Raw genomic sequence first — 7500 nt, 5'->3', positions numbered from 1 at the left:
CGTCATTCAAAACCGGCGCCAGGCGCCAGGTACCGCAGGCCAGCCGCTCCAGAGCTTCAGCGCTCGTACCACACAACAACAACACTTCCGCTAGTTTTGAGAGGCACGCGTGGTTCCGCACGCGGCGCACGGCCACTGCCGTACAGGTAGCGTGTTGCGCGACACGACACGCACATCGAAAGACATGCAGTCTAGTCGGTAATGATCCTTCCGCAGGTTCACCTACGGAAACCTTGTTACGACTTTTACTTCCTCTAAATGATCAAGTTTGGTCATCTTTCCGGTAGCATCGGCAACGACAGAGTCGATGCCGCGTACCAGTCCGAAGACCTCACTAAATCATTCAATCGGTAGTAGCGACGGGCGGTGTGTACAAAGGGCAGGGACGTAATCAACGCGAGCTTATGACTCGCGCTTACTGGGAATTCCTCGTTCATGGGGAACAATTGCAAGCCCCAATCCCTAGCACGAAGGAGGTTCAGCGGGTTACCCCGACCTTTCGGCCTAGGAAGACACGCTGATTCCTTCAGTGTAGCGCGCGTGCGGCCCAGAACATCTAAGGGCATCACAGACCTGTTATTGCTCAATCTCGTGCGGCTAGAAGCCGCCTGTCCCTCTAAGAAGAAAAGTAATCGCTGACAGCACGAAGGATGTCACGCGACTAGTTAGCAGGCTAGAGTCTCGTTCGTTATCGGAATTAACCAGACAAATCGCTCCACCAACTAAGAACGGCCATGCACCACCACCCACCGAATCAAGAAAGAGCTATCAATCTGTCAATCCTTCCGGTGTCCGGGCCTGGTGAGGTTTCCCGTGTTGAGTCAAATTAAGCCGCAGGCTCCACTCCTGGTGGTGCCCTTCCGTCAATTCCTTTAAGTTTCAGCTTTGCAACCATACTTCCCCCGGAACCCAAAAGCTTTGGTTTCCCGGAGGCTGCCCGCCGAGTCATCGGAGGAACTGCGGCGGATCGCTGGCTGGCATCGTTTATGGTTAGAACTAGGGCGGTATCTGATCGCCTTCGAACCTCTAACTTTCGTTCTTGATTAATGAAAACATACTTGGCAAATGCTTTCGCTTCTGTTCGTCTTGCGACGATCCAAGAATTTCACCTCTAACGTCGCAATACGAATGCCCCCGCCTGTCCCTATTAATCATTACCTCGGGTTCCGAAAACCAACAAAATAGAACCGAGGTCCTATTCCATTATTCCATGCACACAGTATTCAGGCGGGCTTGCCTGCTTTAAGCACTCTAATTTGTTCAAAGTAAACGTGCCGGCCCACCGAGACACTCAACAAAGAGCACCCTGGTAGGATTTAAACGGGGTCCGCCTCGGGACGCGAAAGCACCCCTTCGGCTCGCCCCACCGGCAGGACGTCCCACGATACATGCCAGTTAAACACCGACGGGCGGTGAACCAACAGCGTGGGACACAAATCCAACTACGAGCTTTTTAACCGCAACAACTTTAATATACGCTATTGGAGCTGGAATTACCGCGGCTGCTGGCACCAGACTTGCCCTCCAATAGATACTCGTTAAAGGATTTAAAGTGTACTCATTCCGATTACGGGGCCTCGGATGAGTCCCGTATCGTTATTTTTCGTCACTACCTCCCCGTGCCGGGAGTGGGTAATTTGCGCGCCTGCTGCCTTCCTTGGATGTGGTAGCCGTTTCTCAGGCTCCCTCTCCGGAATCGAACCCTGATTCCCCGTTACCCGTTACAACCATGGTAGGCGCAGAACCTACCATCGACAGTTGATAAGGCAGACATTTGAAAGATGCGTCGCCGGTACGAGGACCGTGCGATCAGCCCAAAGTTATTCAGAGTCACCAAGGCAAACGGACCAGACAAGCCAATCCGATTGGTTTTGATCTAATAAAAGCGTCCCTTCCATCTCTGGTCGGGACTCTGTTTGCATGTATTAGCTCTAGAATTACCACAGTTATCCAAGTAACGTGGGTACGATCTAAGGAACCATAACTGATTTAATGAGCCATTCGCGGTTTCACCTTAATGCGGCTTGTACTGAGACATGCATGGCTTAATCTTTGAGACAAGCATATGACTACTGGCAGGATCAACCAGGGAGCTGCGTCAACTAGAGCTGAGCAGCCGGCCGCCCGGGAGTGTGTCCCGGGGGCCCGCGCGAACACGCAAGCGTCCGCTCAATTATTCTGCAAACAGGAGGAGGCCGAGCTCCCCTGCACGATACACCTCGAAACCCTCTCAGGTCCCGGCGGCGCGCAGCGCCGTCCTAGGTACTTGGTCGGTTTCGAGAGAGGCGCAATCGCCCGGAGTTAGGCGAGTAGACGGTTTTAGTGCGAACACCCTTGCTCCCAACTGAGCTTGCCGCTGCCGACAGAGGCCCGGGAGCGTGCTGTCGTGGCATTGCCGGCGGGAGACAACACGCGCCACCTATGGTGACCGGCAGCTCCAACGCCAGCGCCACACAAGGGCAAAGCCCCACTTGGGTGCAGAAGCGAACTCTCCCAGCACAGCGCACGCGCCAACACGTCCGCACAACTGCGATACAAACCACCTGCGAGAACCGCTGGGGCGACCGAGCAGCAGACGGCGTCGCGGCGCCGAGTGCCAGGCGGCGGCGCATCCTCAACGCACACAGTCCTCAATCAGACCAGCACACTGCAGATGTCCACCGCGCTTCGCACCGGGCTCGGCTGAACCAACTTTGGCCGCCAGGCGCCGCGTGCAGGGTGCGCCGCAGCGTAGCTGCGCCGCCTGCCGGGCCCGTCGGCTGGCGCTCCTGCCACTCGGCGCCCCCCACCAGCCGCCTGTTGCGCGTGCGCCCACGCAGCGCGCGGCCAACACGCCGGGCGGCCCCCCTTCACCGGCCGGGAACAGTCCCACCAAGCCACCGCCGCGTATCGCTTCATACCCACATGGGCCTAGTCACGCGTGTGGATGTGGCGGGTACCGCTGAAACAACCGGTTAATAGCTGTACCGATCGTCGCCATCACAGATTCACCTCCAGCGTGAACAACCGCTCAACAACGGATTTCCAGTTCATTTGCGTATCTTGGGCAGTAAACGTAGATGTCCACCTACATTTGCGAATTCAACAATTCTTGCATGCCAGGATGTCATGTGTCACGACACGCTACATCAGACCACATACACACTGCGACATGTGCAGAAGAGAACACGTGGAAGGTGGCCCGCGCACGTATGCGATGTACCTTCCGCGATCCACTGTCAACCGGCATCTGCGGCATGTCCCAGATATGGAACGCGGTCCACCAGGGTAGCACTTTGTGTGAGGCAATACGACAAAGTCGGAATACACGCGTCACTACATCAGACGGCTCACGCTGACCTGACCTGACCTGACTCACCGCACCACCACCCCCAGCGACCCAGGGTGACATACAATGCGTTCGTACGTTCCTCCCACACGCCTCTACGGCGTACCACAGTGCAACCTAGCTGTTATTGGGAGACGAGACAAGTAGCATCAAGCACAACATATGGAAATTGAGATTCGACACCGTTGGGCACAGCCAGCGTACGGTCACACGTATCACACTACTTCACTCTGTACGTAACGACCGATGATCGGTACAGCGTGTGGGTTACGCGTACGACATCAGCGGACAATGGACACAGACCATACCACGACGTACACTGAGGGCGTCGACATCTGAATGCAACTGAACAGCTGCGAGGCTCATTTAACACTCAAACGCCAGACCGACCAGCTTGAGAGGACAGAGACACAAAGAGGGGGACAGAGGGGGACAGAGGGGGGGGAGGGGGGGGGTCGGCGATATAGTCCTATTGCAGTACAATTGACAGTGGATAGCAGGAATATGTGGAAAGTAAGCAACACTCGCAAGACATCTACATGAGGATAACAACGACACCAGAGATTCCGAGCAGTGAACTATGTTAGGCAAAGGGACAACGTGGGTTAGGTTAAGGGACAACGTGGGTTAGGTTAAGGGACAACGTGGGTTAGGTTAAGGGACAACGTGGGTTAGGTTAAGGGACAACGTGGGTTAGGTTAAGGGACAACGTGGGTTAGGTTAAGGGACAACGTGGGTTAGGTTAAGGGACAACGTGGGTTAGGTTAAGGGACAACGTGGGTTAGGTTAAGGGACAACGTGGGTTAGGTTAAGGGACAACGTGGGTTAGGTTAAGGGACAACGTGGGTTAGGTTAAGGGACAACGTGGGTTAGGTTAAGGGACAACGTGGGTTAGGTTAAGGGACAACGTGGGTTAGGTTAAGGGACAACGTGGGTTAGGTTAAGGGACAACGTGGGTTAGGTTAAGGGACAACGTGGGTTAGGTTAAGGGACAACGTGGGTTAGGTTAAGGGACAACGTGGGTTAGGTTAAGGGACAACGTGGGTTAGGTTAAGGGACAACGTGGGTTAGGTTAAGGGACAACGTGGGTTAGGTTAAGGGACAACGTGGGTTAGGTTAAGGGACAACGTCGGTTAGGTTAAGGGACAACGTCGGTTAGGTTAAGGGACAACGTCGGTTAGGTTAAGGGACAACGTCGGTTAGGTTAAGGGACAACGTCGGTTAGGTTAAGGGACAACGTCGGTTAGGTTAAGGGACAACGTCGGTTAGGTTAAGGGACAACGTGGGTTAGGTTAAGGGACAACGTGGGTTAGGTTAAGGGACAACTTGAGTTAGGTTAAGGGACAACTTGAGTTAGGTTAAGGGACAAATTGAGTTAGGTTAAGGGACAAATTGAGTTAGGTTAAGGGACAAATTGAGTTAGGTTAAGGGACAAATTGAGTTAGGTTAAGGGACAACTTGAGTTAGGTTAAGGGACAAATTGAGTTAGGTTAAGGGACAAATTGAGTTAGGTTAAGGGACAAATTGAGTTAGGTTAAGGGACAACTTGAGTTAGGTTAAGGGACAACTTGAGTTAGGTTAAGGGACAACTTGAGTTAGGTTAAGGGACAACTTGAGTTAGGTTAAGGGACAACTTGAGTTAGGTTAAGGGACAACTTGAGTTAGGTTAAGGGACAACTTGAGTTAGGTTAAGGGACAACTTGAGTTAGGTTAAGGGACAACTTGAGTTAGGTTAAGGGACAACTTGAGTTAGGTTAAGGGACAACTTGAGTTAGGTTAAGGGACAACTTGAGTTAGGTTAAGGGACAACTTGAGTTAGGTTAAGGGACAACTTGAGTTAGGTTAAGGGACAACTTGAGTTAGGTTAAGGGACAACTTGAGTTAGGTTAAGGGACAACTTGAGTTAGGTTAAGGGACAACTTGAGTTAGGTTAAGGGACAACTTGAGTTAGGTTAAGGGACAACTTGAGTTAGGTTAAGGGACAACTTGAGTTAGGTTAAGGGACAACTTGAGTTAGGTTAAGGGACAACGTGGGTTAGGTTAAGGGACAAATTGAGTTAGGTTAAGGGACAACTTGAGTTAGGTTAAGGGACAACTTGAGTTAGGTTAAGGGACAACTTGAGTTAGGTTAAGGGACAACTTGAGTTAGGTTAAGGGACAACTTGAGTTAGGTTAAGGGACAACTTGAGTTAGGTTAAGGGACAACTTGAGTTAGGTTAAGGGACAACTTGAGTTAGGTTAAGGGACAACTTGAGTTAGGTTAAGGGACAACTTGAGTTAGGTTAAGGGACAACTTGAGTTAGGTTAAGGGACAACTTGAGTTAGGTTAAGGGACAACTTGAGTTAGGTTAAGGGACAACTTGAGTTAGGTTAAGGGACAACTTGAGTTAGGTTAAGGGACAACTTGAGTTAGGTTAAGGGACAACTTGAGTTAGGTTAAGGGACAACTTGAGTTAGGTTAAGGGACAACTTGAGTTAGGTTAAGGGACAACTTGAGTTAGGTTAAGGGACAACTTGAGTTAGGTTAAGGGACAACTTGAGTTAGGTTAAGGGACAAATTGAGTTAGGTTAAGGGACAAATTGAGTTAGGTTAAGGGACAAATTGAGTTAGGTTAAGGGACAAATTGAGTTAGGTTAAGGGACAAATTGAGTTAGGTTAAGGGACAAATTGAGTTAGGTTAAGGGACAAATTGAGTTAGGTTAAGGGACAAATTGAGTTAGGTTAAGGGACAAATTGAGTTAGGTTAAGGGACAAATTGAGTTAGGTTAAGGGACAAATTGAGTTAGGTTAAGGGACAAATTGAGTTAGGTTAAGCGATAATCTGGTACAGCCACAGTTAGGTTAAGCGATAATCTGGTACAGCCACAGTTAGGTTAAGCGATAATCTGGTACAGCCACAGTTAGGTTAAGCGATAATCTGGTACAGCCACAGTTAGGTTAAGCGATAATCTGGTACAGCCACAGTTAGGTTAAGCGATAAACTGGTACAGCCACAGTTAGGTTAAGCGATAAACTGGTACAGCCACAGTTAGGTTAAGCGATAAACTGGTACAGCCACAGTTAGGTTAAGCGATAAACTGGTACAGCCACAGTTAGGTTAAGCGATAAACTGGTACAGCCACAGTTAGGTTAAGCGATAAACTGGTACAGCCACAGTTAGGTTAAGCGATAAACTGGTACAGCCACAGTTAGGTTAAGCGATAAACTGGTACAGCCACAGTTAGGTTAAGCGATAAACTGGTACAGCCACAGTTAGGTTAAGCGATAAACTGGTACAGCCACAGTTAGGTTAAGCGATAATCTGGTACAGCCACAGTTAGGTTAAGCGATAATCTGGTACAGCCACAGTTAGGTTAAGCGATAAACTGGTACAGCCACAGTTAGGTTAAGCGATAAACTGGTACAGCCACAGTTAGGTTAAGCGATAATCTGGTACAGCCACAGTTAGGTTAAGCGATAATCTGGTACAGCCACAGTTAGGTTAAGCGATAAACTGGTACAGCCACAGTTAGGTTAAGCGATAAACTGGTACAGCCACAGTTAGGTTAAGCGATAAACTGGTACAGCCACAGTTAGGTTAAGCGATAAACTGGTACAGCCACAGTTAGGTTAAGCGATAAACTGGTACAGCCACAGTTAGGTTAAGCGATAAACTGGTACAGCCACAGTTAGGTTAAGCGATAAACTGGTACAGCCACAGTTAGGTTAAGCGATAAACTGGTACAGCCACAGTTAGGTTAAGCGATAAACTGGTACAGCCACAGTTAGGTTAAGCGATAAACTGGTACAGCCACAGTTAGGTTAAGCGATAAACTGGTACAGCCACAGTTAGGTTAAGCGATAAACTGGTACAGCCACAGTTAGGTTAAGCGATAAACTGGTACAGCCACAGTTAGGTTAAGCGATAAACTGGTACAGCCACAGTTAGGTTAAGCGATAAACTGGTACAGCCACAGTTAGGTTAAGCGATAAACTGGTACAGCCACAGTTAGGTTAAGCGATAAACTGGCACAGCCACAGTTAGGTTAAGCGATAAACTGGTACAGCCACAGTTAGGTTAAGCGATAAACTGGTACAGCCACAGTTAGGTTAAGCGATAAACTGGTACAGCCACAGTTAGGTTAAGCGATAAAGTTGGTTAAATTTGGTATTGTGTGGGAAGGGGGCAGAG

At 49.8% G+C, this 7500-nt stretch overlaps 1 non-coding gene across 1 annotated transcript; it reads right to left on the bottom strand.

The window, feature by feature from the left end:
- Positions 1 to 199: 199 nt before the first annotated feature.
- On the bottom strand, positions 200 to 2092 carry LOC126333479 (small subunit ribosomal RNA). The gene has a single exon (XR_007564237.1). It is a non-coding gene; the product is annotated as a small subunit ribosomal RNA (ribosomal RNA).
- Positions 2093 to 7500: the final 5408 nt, after the last annotated feature.

Source organism: Schistocerca gregaria, unplaced genomic scaffold, assembly GCF_023897955.1.
Source record: "Schistocerca gregaria isolate iqSchGreg1 unplaced genomic scaffold, iqSchGreg1.2 ptg001600l, whole genome shotgun sequence".
In the NCBI taxonomy this organism is placed as follows: domain Eukaryota; kingdom Metazoa; phylum Arthropoda; class Insecta; order Orthoptera; family Acrididae; genus Schistocerca; species Schistocerca gregaria.
Note: the sequence above shows the minus strand (reverse complement) of the source record. Positions and strands in the feature narration are given on the sequence as shown.